The sequence below is a fragment of the Peromyscus californicus genome, unplaced genomic scaffold (genome assembly GCF_007827085.1).
Source record: "Peromyscus californicus insignis strain IS unplaced genomic scaffold, ASM782708v3 Scaffold_2__1_contigs__length_46816999, whole genome shotgun sequence".
Classification (NCBI taxonomy): domain Eukaryota; kingdom Metazoa; phylum Chordata; class Mammalia; order Rodentia; family Cricetidae; genus Peromyscus; species Peromyscus californicus.
Window position 1 is genome coordinate 995,686 of NW_026294540.1, and position 15,676 is coordinate 1,011,361.

The 15,676-nt window shown below is 42.8% G+C and overlaps 1 protein-coding gene across 3 annotated transcripts in view; it reads left to right on the forward strand.

Annotated features, from left to right (window-relative positions):
- Ttc28 (tetratricopeptide repeat domain 28) overlaps nt 1-15,676 on the forward strand; it is a 432,623-nt gene that overhangs the window by 93,706 nt on the left and 323,241 nt on the right. The gene's annotated exons all lie outside the window — the stretch shown is intronic.

Consider the following 15,676-nt stretch of genomic DNA (forward strand, 5'->3'; position numbering starts at 1 on the left):
AGGATGTTCATCATCTGACCTTTTCAATACCTTTGGAGCAGGAACACAAAGCTCTCTCTTGATTTTACAGGGTGGCCAGAGAGGCAGCACTTTAAAAATTAGCATATGAATGTTTTGACTGTCTCACTTAAGACAGCCTGTCAGCTTGGCAGCTCCAAGCCTGTTATTTCTGTGTCTTCTCTTTTTCCAATTTCATGTTTTGACAAATAAGATTGTACTTTTGACAAGTGATTTCTATTCCATCTAAGAATTTCAAAGTGTTTTAAATGTGTTTATTAAACTATCTAAAGATCATCACATCTTCTCATCTTTGGTAATACAAAATTTTCCCTGATAAGAAGGATAGAAAGTGATAGTACTGGCATTCCTGCAGTAAAATAAAATTTTAGACAATAATTGTTTTTCTTTTCTTTCAGAATAATTATTCCATATCTTTCAGAAACATTCCTTTCAATTCTTCTGATTTAGGCCTGAGTGTTTTTGAATAATCCCCGCCCCTCCTCCCCATTGTGAAAGGTCTTACTCTGTAGCCTAGGCTGGCCTGGAACTCACTCTGTAAAACAGAATTCATGACAGTGGCAGTCCTCCAGCATCAGCTTTCCCAGACTGAATTTGTAGGTCTTAGGCATCCCACTGAAAGTCTTATTGCTAAAGCAAATTCTATGTATTTAATATTATTATGTAACTGAAATTATAGTTATTGTTCAACAGATATTTAATGAATACTGTGCTGGATAGTTTTGTGTCAACTTGATACAAGCTAAAGTCATCTGAGAGAATGGAATCTCAATTAAGAAATTGCCTCCATAGATAGGTCTGTAGGCAAGACTGTAAGGTATTTTCCTAATTAGTGATTGATGGTTAAGGGCCCAGCCCATTGTAGGTGGGGCCATCCCTGGGCTGGAGGTCCTGGGTTCTATAAGAAAGCAGGCTGAGCAAGCCATGAGGAACAAGCCAGTAAGCAGCACCTCTACATGGCCTCTGCATCAGCTCCAGCCTCCAGATTCCTGCTGTGTTTAAGTTCCTATCCAGACTTCCTTCAGTGATAGACTAAAATGTGGAAGTGTAAATCAAATAAACCCTTTCCTCCGCAACTTGCTTTGGGTCATGGTGTTTCATCATAGCAATAGTAATCCTAACTAAGACAAGTACTTGTAGCATGAATCTTAGAGGGTCTTATTAATAAAATCAAACCTGAGGCCAGTTATTGGGATGAACACTGGAAGATCAGAGAGACAGAACAAGCCACAGCCACCTCACCTCATTAGTTCCTCAGCTGATCCTGTTTCCTCAGATTGGAAGCCTCTGTGTCCTCATATCCGAATGGCTCTCAGCCGAACTGTGCTGCTCAAAACCTAAAAGCTTGAATGCTTTACCAGCCAAATGCTTCTAGTTTCTGGTCTTCAAGCTTTATATATCTTTCTCTTTCTGCCGTCACTCCCTGGGATTAAAGGCTCACTTCTTGGGATTAAAGGCATGTGTCACCATGCCTGGCTATTTCCAATGTGGCCTTGAACTCAGAGGTAGAGACCCCAGGATCTCTACCTCTGGAATGCTAGGATTAAAGGTGTGAGTGCCACCATTTTCTAGCTTCTGTTTAACATTGTGGCTGTTCTATTCTCTGACCCCAGAAAAGTTTATTAGGATGCACAATATTTTGGGGAACACAATACCACCACAAGTACTTATGCTGGGACTTGCCCCAAAGTCTGGAGTCACAATTATGGACATACCCCATCCATAGAGCTTACATATGCAAAGTAAATGATGTTATTTCAAATTGATTGCTTATTTATTTCATTATTTGAGATGGACTCTTATTATGGCTCTAAACACCTGAGCTCAAGTAATCCTCCTGCCTCAACCTCCCAAGAGTTGAGACTATAGGCTTGTATGGAAGAAAGACCAAGTGGTGGCCTGTTTGGAAACAAAACCAAACAAAACTTGAACGCAAAGGAGGAAACACCTATTTTCCAGGAAGGACATTTGCAGATTTTTGCAGCTATCAAGGTTGTGAAAGCTGGTGTGGCTGCAGCAGAGAGAAGGCCAGCACAATGAGAGTGAGGGTAAAAAGCAGTCTAGAACATGAGAAAGTCATTGAGTTTCTACTTCTATTCTGTGTGTGTGTGTGTGTGTGTGTGTGTGTGTGTGTGTGTGTGTGTGAATGTGAATGTGCATGTGTCTGTGTATATCGTGTGTGTGTGTGTGTGTGTGTGTGTGTGTGTGTGTGTGTGTGTGTGTGTAGGTCATGACTCATTTGAGTATCTTACTCTTTTCCTCTCTTGCTGTCTTCTTTAAAAATTGATAATTTCATTCATGCATGCATATATTTTGATTGACTCTACTCCCTATTCTCTCCCATACAATTCTCCTCCCAACTTCCTGTGATTTGTGTTTCTAAACTGTGGAGTCCACTTAGTGTCACCTTCATGTGCCTAAGTGTAGGGCGCTCTCTGGGGCTGCACTCCTAAGCACACTGACTCTCCCTCCCCAGCAGCCACCATTTGCTAGTAGCTCCTCTGCCCCATCCATGTGAGTATTTTAGCTGTCTCGATCATGTGCAGGTCTTATACATGTGAACCGCCTCTGTGAGTTCACATGGATGTGGCGGTTTCTCCACTTTACTCTCAGACGGGTCTCTCAAGAAACCCGGAGCTTGCCATTTTGACAGCGAGCCTCTGGGATCTGCCTGTCTCTTCCATCTCCAGTGCTGAGGTTGCCAGCATACATCAGTGTACCCAATTTTTACACGAGGGCCAAGGATCCGAACACAGAAACTCATGCTTTCACACAGGTCTTTGACTAGGAGAAATGTGTGGTCTGGTTTGTGTTCAGGGTCGTTCTGCTTGACCAAGAGACCAACAGTGTGGCAGCTACAGCAGCAGGGAGCCCAGATGGTATTAATGACATTGGTGACTGAAAAGGAAGGGGCAGAGTGACAAGAAGTATTGGGGTTTGGGTTAGATTTTGTAAGGATACGACATGTTGAGGGCTTGCTAAGGCCTTGGATGTCAACAAAGTGAAGAGAGAGGTCAGCGGTGACTGTGAAGATTGGGCCTGTGAAGGAAGACACTGCTTACTGGCATGCTAGAGACCCACTCCACCCTCCAGAGAAGGAAGGCAGGCAATGGTGCCTCGCAGCTCTTGAGCAGACTCATGAGTGTGATCATGCAAGGAAAACGTCCCCAAGCACAGATAAAATCAAATATCTATGAAGAAACAGAAAGCAATTGTGATTATTTTAGTTAAAACTATTGAGTGACTCATTGAATCATTAAGAAATCAGGCTAGTTGGGGTGGAGAGATGGCTCAGCAATTAAGAGTACTGGCTGCTCTTCCAGACGACAAGGTTGGTTCCCAGCATCCACATGGAGCCTTGTAACCTTCCATCCGTCAAGTTCCAGGGGACCTGACACCTTCTTCTGGCTTCCTTGGCATGCAAGTGGTACACAAACATACATGCAGGAAAAGCATCCCACACAGACTAAAAGATAAGGCTGGTAAGACAGGCTTAGAAGTGAGTGGAAATCAAGGAGACCAGTTAAGAATTTTGTTCTTATGATGCCACAGCAGCTGTGTTGTATCAAGGATGTTGGAGTTGGAACTGTTGAGGCTTGATCTGCAGTAAGATGTCACCGTGAGGCTACCATCATCGAGGGCCGAGAAGCTGCATCTGTCTTCCATAGCTTTGGCCGTTTACCTGGGTGTCACTTCACAGTCACAATTCTACCAGAGGACTGGACCTAGGTGTTGTGCCTTCATTCAGGTGCTAGGAGCACTCATTGTCTGAACTTGGGGATGCTGTAATGACAGATATTCCCTACATCCCACTATGAATCACACCATGTGGAAGTCCCCCAAAGCAGACAGTGTGAATTGAGTAACCTGTTCTACTTCCCCAAAAATGAAAACAAAACAAAACTCTTACTTCATATTCAAGTTTTAGTTCTATGAATGTTATTTACTTACTTTTTCCTTTTTTTGTTTTGAGATAACATCTTACTTTCTAGCCCAGGGTAGTCTTGAACTTCCTATGTAGCTTGGGCTGGCTCCAAGTTCACAATCTCAGCCTCACAGTGCTAGGGTTTCAGCCATGCATCACCAGTCCAACTTCATATTGATAACATTCTTACGATAGTGGACTCACTGCTTGCCAGAGAGATAAGAACCGCTTTCCTGGCCAGCAGCCACATCATTGGATGAGTGTTATGGAGGAGGAGGACTGGGCACTTGTGCTGAGTGCCTGTCCCTGTCGTCTTCTGTCACAGAGCTCAGGTCGACAATTATCTGCAGAATGCCTGCTCTTTTCACGGATTGTTTTTAAGCTTTGGGAAAGTCAGGGTAGACTTGGTTCTAGATGCAGTCTTCTGCTTGGATGTGACACTTCTTTGTTTTTGTTTTTTGAGACAGGATCTCATGTAGCCTGGCTGACTTTAACTTTGAATCCCCCTTCCTCTATGTTCCAAGTACTGGGATTACAGTACTTGATTACAGGCCTGCGCCATCATGCCTAGCAATGTTACATTTTTGGGAGTGATGTTTGCCTTTCTCTTTTTTAGTGTACATGGTACATTATGTTACATAAAGACAGTTTCATACAGGCATATGGTGTACTTGGAACATAGTTCCCCATGCCCAGCTACTCTTCCCTTCCTCACATTACAACTCCCATGAGTTCCTCTGTTTCCTAGACGGTTTCACTTTTACTCTCATGTCATATGTGCATATGTGATTCTATGCTGATATAAAATCTAGGAACCGTAAATGAGAGAAAATATGACTTCTGCCTTCCTGAGACTGACTTAATTCTTTTAATAGGATGGTCTCCAATTGCATCTATTTTCCTGAAAGGCACAATTTCATTCTTCTTTATGGCTGAAAAAAAATACATTGTGTGTATAAACCACATTTTTGTTTTCTTTTATTTCTCGATACAGGGTTTCTCTGTAGCCCTGGGTGTCCTGGAACTCACTCTGTAGACCAGGTTGGCATCGAACTCACAGATCTGCCTGCCTCTGCCTCCCAAGTGCTGGGACTAAAGGTGTGCACTACCACTGCCCGGGTAAACCACATTTTGTCTGTTCCTCTGTGACAGACATGTGATGTTGGTTCCTTAGTTATGACTATAGCTGCAGGAAGTACTGGTGATGCACAAGAGCCCTTTGGGCAAATACCCAGGACCTGATGTTCTGAAATCTCTGCTGAATGTCCTGGGTGATGCCTTTCCTCTGTGGAGGTTCTTAGGGACACAGAGCAAATAGGCATTCAGCTGTCGTAGGTCTCTGAGTTGATTTCTGGAGCTGTGTGTCGCTGTAGTCTGGTCAGAACATTCCAGCTGTTTTATCTTCTTCAAACCCTGATTTCCGCCTTCTCAACTCCAGGAGGCTGTTGTGCTCTTTGGTGCTGCCAAGGCAGCAGGGGGCCTTGGATTGTACCTCCAAGGAGAAGCCAGGGTCACGACAGGGCTCTCTTTCCTTCCTCTACTTCTCAACTTTCACAGTATGGTGCCACCTGTTGTCTGAAATGCTTTGAAGGTAGCATTTCCCCTTTATTTTGTTCAGTCTTTTAGTTATGTCAGACCAGCAAGTTGTTCTTTCATGGACAGCAGCAAGAATCACATTGGAAATTGATAGGACCACTGCAATACATGACACTACTTCAATACACAACCCATGGTATGACAAGAAAGAAAATTTAAAAACGGAACCCAGACGGGTAGCACAGTAAACTACACTGGCAATAACTGTATTTAAATATTCAAGCTTGTCCTTATAGTGAAGATATTGCATATATGTTTATATGTATATATAATCAAACATATAATCTTTCCAATGACCATACTTAGGTAGGTGCTATTATGCCATTGAGAGTGGTAAAAATTCAGACACAGCAAAATGGAGTAATGCAAGGTCACATAGGTAGCAAATGATGGCTCTTGAGTTTGCATCAGGCAGTATTAGTGAAATAACAATTGCTATCTTAAGGAGACCAGTCAGCCTGCCCATCCTATCTGGCAGTGAAGGCAGCTGTATTTTTAAAAAAGAAATATATTAAACCAGGAAGCCTGGCCAAAGCCTGTAGTTCTAGCCTTTGGGAGGTAGAAGCAGAAGGATCAGAAATTCAAGGTTATCCCTGGCTATATACCTAGTCCAGACCAGCCTGGGATATAGGAGATCCTATCTTCCCCATTAAATTAAATATATAACATTGCTTAAGATTCAAGTTAAAGCTGGGCAGTGGTGGCGCACACCTTTAGTTGCAACACTCAGGAGCCAGAGGCAGGCTGATCTCTGTGAGTCTGAGGCCAGTCTGGTCTACAAAGTGAGTTCTAGGACAACCAGAGCAGTTACACAGAAAAACAAAAGCATACAATTCAAGTTTAATCTTTCCCTCCCTCCTTCTTCCTTCTCCCCCATGCCGCAGCCCTTCCTTTATCTCTCTCATCTTGTTCACATTACATCTTTGGAGAACTTTTATAAACCTAAAGTTTTATGTGTTATTAATGTAGTCTTTATAGCTGTGTTTATTCATGTGTGCATTTATCTCGATACTGATTTGTCTGTAAACTATATCATGTCTATCATCTATCTATCTATAATCTATCAATTTATCTATCTGTCTGTTGGTCTGCCTTTCTATCATCTATTTCTCTATCATCTATCATCCATCCATCCATCTGTCATCTATCTATCTATCTATCTATCTATCTATCTATCTATCTATCTATCTATCATCTGTCTGTCTACCTGTCATCTATCTATCTGTTATCTATCTGTCCATCTCCAGACCAAGCCTCTTCCTCCTTAATCCCCTTCGCTGCATCTGTCACTTCAGTATCTATCACTCTTCAGGTCTCAAGCTGAATTTGGAGTCTGCCTGTTCCTTCTGTGAGCTGTACTTTAACTAATGGAGTTCTTGCTTTTCTGAAAGATGACACATTCTGAGATAATCCTTAAATCTTCCCCTCTTGGCCCCTTCACAAGCAGCTTCTCCTAAGAAGGCTTCTCTTTTGTGTGTGCTGCCCCAGTTCAAGGCTGCTTCATCCCCTATTGATTTATTGCCACAGAAACTTACTTGATCTTCTTGCCTGTGTTGTTCCCGTATTCTGTCTTTCAGAGTATTTACAGGATTATCAACATAAAACCCAGATGGATTTGCCAGTCCGCTGTGTGAAATCCTGTGCAGGCTCATCACCGTAGTCTAGCTGCAGAGTCAGGAGGCGCCTCCTTTCAATTCCAGGTCCTTGTGGACACGCTACACTGGGAGTTTGCTGACTCTGTATTTTTAGTTTCCTCTTCCTAAAATGGGAATGTTAATAGTCCCTTCACATGAAGAAGTTATTTCATGTTATTTTATTGCATATTTGAGTGTCTTGTATGTGAGTGAATGTGTGTGTGAGTGTGTGTGATGGGTGTGAGTGTGTGTGGTGTATGTGTGTGTGGTGTATGTCAGTGTGTGTATGGTGTAAGTAAGTGTGTGTGGTGTATGTGAGTGTATGTGGTGTGTGTGGTGTGTGTGTGGTGTATATGAGTATGTATTTGGTGTATGTGTGTATGTTTATAGTGTGTGGTGTATATGAGTGTGTGTGGTGTATGTCAGTGTGTGTATGGTGTATATAAGTGTGTGTGGTGTATATGAGTATGTGTTTGGTGTGTGTGTGTGTATGAGTATGTATTTGGTGTATGTGTGTGTATGTGTGTGTGTGTATGAGTATATGTTTGGTGTATGTGTGTGTGGTGTGTGTGTATGAGTATGTGTTTGGTGTATGTGTGTGTGTGGTATATGTGTGTGGTGTATATGAGTATGTGTTTGGTGTATGTGTGTGTATGTGTATGGTGTGTGGTGTATATGAGTGTGTGTGGTGTATGTCAGTGTGTGTATGGTGTGTGTAAGTGTGTGTGGTGTATGTGTTTTGTGTGTGTGTGTGGTGTATGTGTGTGTATGTTTATGGTGTGTGGTGTATGTGAGTGTGTGTGTGGTGTATGTAAACGTGTATGTGGTATATGTGTGTGCATGTGCATGGCACCTGTGAGACAGCCTCCTTTATCACTTTGTACCTCATTTCTTTGAAGCAGGGCCTCTTGCTGCTCTTGGAGCTTATATTTTTCAACCAGGCTGGCAGCCAGTAAGCCCTAGCAATCCTCCTGTCTCTACCACCTTTTTCCATGCCTGTGCTGGGTTTAAGGTTATGCTCAGGACCATACCCTGATGGTAATGTGGGTGCTGATGTATGAACTCTGGTTCTTATACTTGCACAGTAATTGCTCTTAACTACTGAGCTATCTTTTCTGCACCAAGATAATATTATCTGAAGGAAATAAAATAGCCATTTAAAATGTTTCAGTGTTTGAATGTACTCAGTGAATGATGACTAGTATTATTAATACTCTTTCATAGCATTCCTAGCATTCTAAGCTTTAAAAAAATATTTTTGTGCATGTGTGAGAGTGTGTACACATGGATATGGAGCCCATCTTCAAGTACTATTTCTTAGATGTTACTCACCTTGTTTTATGATATGGGGCCCCTCACTTGGACCTGGGACTTTTTGATTAGGCTAGGCTGGCTGGCCCGGGGTCGATCCTCCTGCCTCTGCTTCCCCAATGATGTTCTTATATTGCATTCTAATGCAGCTAGCTTTTTATGTGGGTTCTGGGGATCAAACTCAGGTCCCATTGCTTGCACATCATCAGTCAGTTTACCAAGTGAGCCATCTTCCAGCCCTGCCCCTTTTTAGTGGTTTTGTGGGTTGTTTTGTTTTGTTTTGTTTTTGAGACAAGAGTTGGTCTTGTAGCCCACATTGACCTCCAAATGGAGGAAACATGGTCTTCCTAACTTCATTCCAGTACAGCTTGCCTTGTATTTTAGGGTCTATTGGATGATTGCTAATGGATTGCCTTTCAGATTTGGGCTTTTCGCTGAGTCTAGAACACTGCCACTCAGAGCAGTGTTGAAAAAATGCTGTGGCCTGTTCCAGCCATCAGAGTCAGATTTAACTCTCCCTGGATTTCCCTAGCCCCAGTGTCAGAATGTGCCTCCCAAGTCCCGTCTTCAGGCACTGGGTTTGCGCTCCCAGGAGCCCAGGGTGTGATCAGGTAGTGTTGGCGGCTGCTCTTGTGTTAGCCGTGCACCTCACTGTACCTGACTGCTCCTCTTCCAGCACAGCTGCCACCACTCATTTCTGTCTTGGCTCCCAGAGCCGAGGTATACAGTGGGTGCTCAGTTAGTGTTGAACTAAACAGGACCCTCAGCCTCTCCAGAGCTGCTGGCAATGGGAGGAGGAGAGGTAAGACCCTTAGAAGTGGACCTTATGGGGTAGAGGGCTGGAGGCAGTTCCTGCAGCCAGGGGGCATGTGGCTCACTCAGACTGTGGCAAGTTATTATAGTTTCCTAGAAAAGCAAGACTTTAACATGGTTATGTGTGAAATGTCACTAATAAGTAAATTTTCTTGGTATCAGATATACTTCTACCTTTGTCCTTTTACATTCTCTACACCCCTCTAAGGTACTTAAAAATAATTCGGAGGTCTCTAGAACAACAGGGAACTGTATTCTCCAAATACAGTTTCACGTTGTGTTTAAAACAAAATCATTGCAGGTGAGCATGAGGCTGGCATTTCCAGGCCTTTAGCCATGATCAGTGTGACACACGCCAGTCCTTAGGAACTTCTCCACCACTCACGTACTTGTGCTTTTGTTCAGATTTGGATAGACCAGTAGTTACTGAAGTACACACCATGCACTAGACTGGCTTACAGCAACTGTGTTTAGGGAAGTCATTTGCAAAGTTTTGTGTTAAAAAATCAGTAGGTTGGGACTAGAGAGATGGATCAGCCGTTAAGAGCATTGGCTGCTCTTCCAGAGGACCAGGGTTCAATTCCCTGCACCCAAATGATGGCTCACAATCATCTGTAACTCCAGTTCCAGGGGATCTAATACCCTCCTCTGGCTCCATGAGTATCAGGCATACACATGATGCACAGACATACATGCAGGTAAAAACATATATACATAATGTAATTTAAAGTATCTTTTAAAAATCAGGAGGTTATAAAATGCCCTTTAGTAACTTAAGATCTAGAAAATATATCCTTGCTGTTGAGTTTTGAATCTTGGAAGCAATAATATTAATGTGTGTGTAGGTCATTTTGACCTGTGGTAACTTAGTAGCTTCATATAAATAATTCCTGGTGGTTCATATATATTGGTAGAAGGTGAAGTTGTGAATATCTCAGGTATAAATACCAATTCAATTTCTATTAAGCCCAGTAAATTAGGTACAAAGAGGGAAAAAAATAAAATGATTCAGGATGGTGTTGGTATTTAAAAGCTTCTAGTTAATGGTCTTCTATTAAGTGAAAGCAAAAACAGTCAGAGACTCCAGGGGAAGAAATTACACGCAGATTACAAATAAGTGACCCACAGATGAGATATCAAAACAATTGGAAGTCACCTGAAAGCTTTGGATCACTCTGATGTAATTGGATTGATTCTCTTTTGACAGAAACACAAAGCATTTTCTGTGTCCCTTATTGATACAGCCCATGATTGAGACACTGCTACCCTCCGTTTAATAACTTCATATGATCTGAACTAGAAGGTTGATTTCATAGACCAAGGTCCCGTGGAGGTGGACTGCAGATGCCTTTAGAAAAGACCCCATAGATTAGCAACTGTTTGGTTGCCTAAAAGTCAACAACCACACTTTAGGACATGCAGATGGATTTTAGTCCTGTGGGTGTGCTTTGGTTGGCTTGTTAGGATACTTTAGGAGAGTTTTGAGCAAAAAGAAATCTAGAAGTTTGCAGCTCCTCCTTACAGATTGGAGGCTTTGACATGGCTGCTTACCTCCTGTACTCCAGGGTCAAAATCCTTATAACTCCCTTTGTTTTAGACCCATTTCATCTATTCATGCCACTTTCCGTACCCTTCTGAAAATGTGTGTTAAGCAGAAAGTCAGAGGCAGTCAAAAGAAACAACCACCAACCATCCTCATCTCCCCAGCAGGCCCGGGAGTCTGGGTCTTTGCTTGTTGTCAACTATGATGTGGCCTTGAACACAAGTTCACTGAACTTTGGTTTTGTTATCTGTCAAAGAGGTATAATAAGCCTTTTAACCATGCACAGAGTTTTAAAAAATTCATAAGAAGAGCCTCATAAAATCAGAGTTAATATTTTCTTTTGTATTAGGTAGGTTAAAATTAAATGCTGCTTTGGGTTGGACTTGATACATGCCTGTAATTCCAACAACTGGGAGGCTTAGGATGATATCCTGAGCACAAGCATGAAAGGTCAGCTTGGAACCCATGAGAGAGAGAGAGAGAGAGAGAGAGAGAGAGAGAGAGAGAGAGAGAGAGAGAGAGAGAGAGAGAGAGAGAGGTGGAGAGAGGGGATTCAACTGTGCTGTTTTCTTACTGTTAACCCTTTCGTGTCTTTTATTCTATACAATAAACTCTCTTTTGATTCCCACAACAGAGTGTCTTCTGTTTTGTATGAAGTAGAACAGAGTTTCTTACAGTCACCGTTCTTTTCTGCTCTCTTCATTTGTTCTTGTTTTGTTTTTAATTTTGATAGGGATCTCCTGTGGTAGCCCAGCTGGCTTAGAACTCATTGTGTAGCTGAGGATGACCTTGAATTCCTGATCCTCCTGCCTCTGCTTTCCTAGAGCTGTGATCACATGCTGAGTGCCCGATTTGTTCATTTAAAAAGTTACACTGAGTGTGTGTGTGTGTGTGTGTGTGTGTGTGTGTGTGTGTGTGTGTGTGTGGTGTTAGAGGTTAAACCAAGCACATGCCGGACAGGTGCTTTAGTGCTGAGGTACTCTAACACATGCACATCTTACATATGCTTGTTCTTTTTGCTCATATTCTCCTTTTTCTCTCTCTTTCATTGTTTCATTCAACAAATATTTATTGGCTACTTGGCGTATGTTGGCTCCTGTGGACAGATATTGGTTTGTCTGTGTATATCTAGGACAGGATCTTCTATGTAGACCCGGGTGACTTCTAACTCCATCCCACCTTCACCTCCCAAGTGCTGAAATGATGTGACTGCCATGCCCGGTTGTGTTGGGCATTGTAACAAAGTCCTGCTCCTGGGGCTAGGGATGGTTCAGGGGTTAAAAGCATTTGCTGCTCTTCCCAAGGATCCAGGTTTGATTCCCTGCATCTATGTGGTGGCTCACAACCATCTCTAATTCTGGTTCAGGAGATCTGTTGCTCTCTTCTTGACTTCCCCAGCATTGTAGGCAAAATACCCATACACATAAAATAAGAATAAATCTTTTTTTTTTTTGGTTTTGTGAGACAGGGTTTCTCTGTGTAGTTTTGGACCTGTCCTGGATCTTGCTCTGTAGACCAGGCTGGCCTTGAACTCACAGAGATCCGCCTGGCTCTGCCTCCCGAGTGCTGGGATTAAAGGTGTGCGCCACCACTGCCCAGCTATAAATCTTTTTTTTTTTTTTTAAGTTCCTGTTCCTTTGGAATTTATGTTCTTGTGGAGCAAATAGACTTTTTTTTTTTTTTTAAATAAAAAACAAAGTAGCTGGGCGGTGGTGGTGCATGCCTTTAATCCCAACACTCGGGAGGCAGAGGCAGGCGGATCTCTGTGAGTTCGAGGCCAGCCTGGGCTACCAAATGAGTCCCAGGAAAGGCGCAAAGCTACACAGAGAAACCCTGTCTCGAAAAACCAAAAAAAAAGTATATGATAGAGCTATGGACTAAAATGTAGCAATGTGAGGAGGATAGAAAAGAGCTGTCATTTTAGATAGTTTTCTAGTGTAAGAAGGAGCCAAGCAGAGATTGGTCCAGGTTCAGGGCACCACAAATGTGTGCTAGGCATGTTCAGGGATCAGTGAGAAGCCAGTGTGTGGGGACCCAGGAAGGGAGAATGGGGAGAATGAGCTCAGAAAGGTGGGGGTGGGATCAGATCCTCAGAGGCAGCTGTGGCAGGCATCTTGGCTTCTAGCTTTGGGAGAGTTGCATCTCCCCTGCATTCTTGCTGCTGCCGGCCTTTCCACCTCACTCCCTCAACAAGCCTTTGGCCACACAGCTCCTTAATTACTTAACCAACTAGGCAGTGGATTTCTCCTACCAGAGTCTGTCCTGAATTCTTAGTAACCTCCTTTAGCTTCAGGATTTCATCTGTTCCTTTCTATCCTCTGAGATGCTTTATACCTAGTTGGTGCAAATGTTTCATGAGGCTTTGGCTTCGGGTGCCAACAAGAAAAATTTGAAAGTGATATCTAAGAAAGAAGTGAGAAGAGTTGGGGATAGATTGGATGTGAGAAATGATGTGGGGTGAGTTTGTGGTCCTAGGAACATAGTGATGTCATAGACAGAAACAGGATGGTTAGGAAGGGAGGCTGATTTTAGGTAGGTTGATATGGAATTTTCAATTCTAGTAGGGTGTGTATACAGAGTTTCCAGAATAATTTGGGTATGTCACAGTACACTGAGAATGTTGGCTTTCTTTGTGGCTGAAGTCATGATTTGGAACAGTCTCTTCCTCATATTTGTAGCGCCCAGGAAAGGGGTTGACAAACAGTCAGAGCTTATACTAATGATGAGGGGTGTGTAGAGAACAGAGAAGACCCTGAGCGAGTGAAGCCCTGAGTGAATGTGTGTTGTTGACACAGGCACAGCCTTGTCAGGGACCACAGAGCCTCAGGCTCAGAGAGTTGACAAAGCCTTTTTGGGAGACTTAAGTGCAAGTGCTGATGATAAGTACAGAAAATGTCTACCGTAGCTTTCTCCCCTGGATATTTAAGGCCTGAAGACTGTGCCCTTACAAAGACTGTTCCAGCTGAGATCACTAAACCTGTCTCCTTGCTCATCTGCATATAATAATCATGACTCCTTGTTCATCTGAATGCAATAACCCCATCTCTGTTCAACTCTATAATAAACCTGTTGAGCTTCTGGGAGTGATGAGGTTTCTCCATCAGAGAGCCCAGCCTACCTGACCCCAGCTTTTCTGTCCGAGTGTCCACCTGTCTGTCATTCCTTATTCCCTTATTACCCCAGTCAGATCCCAGTCCCTGGAGCTGTGCAAGGACATGGCAGGGTTATGTGGCACATAGCTGTGGTTCTCAGTGTGAAATGACATAGACTTTGGAGTAAGGTCCTGTGGGTCTGAATTCAGCCCTCATACTCTATGTGTGTATCTCAGTTGAGCAGCAGCTGTGAGTCTCAGTGTCCTTCTATGGAAAATAGAATGAGAAAAATCTATGCGGTCACTGAAGGTTGACTCTCATTTCTGGTGTTTTAATGACTATTTATAATCTGCTGTAGTGACACACCTGTGTGTGATTCCCTGTATAAGTGAGTTCTGCCAGTGTGTAGGGAATGTTGGATGCATACTGCATCAGTTAATAATGTTTGCATCTGTTATTAGGATAGTAACTTCTACTGCCGATTATATTAGCAGCAACCAAAATAACATTAAGGTGGAATTGGGAGTTGACAGGCGTGTTGGATAATAAATGATCGTAGTATTACATAGTATTTTGTATTCATAGATTAATCGCCATCCATAAGATGGAATCAGTATACAAAAGATGAATAAAACTCAGTCCCTATAGTAATATTTTATAGTGATAAAATTAATGCATGCTATTCAAGCATGATGGTCTGTGCCTATAGGTCCAGCTAAGCTACTCAGGAGGGTGAAGGGGAAGGATGGCTTGACAAGTTCAAGACCAGCCTGGGTTATATAGTGAGACTGCTATTTTTAAAAAAGCAATTAATTTAGAGAAGCAAATAAAATTTATATTTAAGTTCATTTGGGTCGAAGTTTCTGATTTTTTTTTTTTTTTTTGGTTTTTTGAGACAGGGTTTCTCTGTGTAGCTTTGCGCCATTGGAACTCACTTGGTAGCCCAGGTTGGCCTTGAACTCAAAGAGATCCGCCTGCCTCTGCCTCCCAAGTGCTGGGATTAAAGGCGTGCGCCACCACCGCCCGGCTCTGATTTTTTTTAAGTTGTTATATCTCAAGTATTTTTTCTTTAAATCAGAATGTATATGGCCTTTCAAAAGATTCATTTATTATTTATTTTATTTATGTTAAGTGTGTCTGCTTGTATGAGTTTAGGTGCACAGCCATGTGCAGGAACTAGTGGAGGTCAGATCCCCTGGAACTGGCGTGGCTCGTGGTTGTGAAGTAATTTCTGGCCTCTGGGGTCAGATCCTCAGTGCAACCGGGGAGCCGTCTCCCCAGCCCCTTTGTAGCCGTTTGATTTGGATTCTTGCCCTTTTTTATTTCTCCATATAGCTCACACAAATCTGAGAATTCTTGAGAGGTTTCCTAGCCAGCCTGTGGCTGCCTGTGGAACTGTAGCTTTACTTTTTTGCTGTGTAGTAGATGTCGTGGCACTAAGACCCAGAAACCTTGTGCTCTGTGTGGCTGGAGCTGGGCTGTGCTCATACTGAAGGGAAGGAAGTCATTAGTGCAGACTGAGCTGTGGAGTTAGGTTCTTGCAGGATTTCCTTCCAGCCTTTCCCCACTAAGGTTCTTGGGAATTTAAAAAAAAAAAAAATCTAAACACACAAACCAAGTTTTCCTATTTACCGTGTTCAAGGAAGGTAGGCATTTCGGATGGGCAGATCCGATCCCAAGTTGTCTAAGAAGCAGAAAACTGCGCAAAGAAGCTCTGATTACAGATCTTTGGAATTTTCTTTGC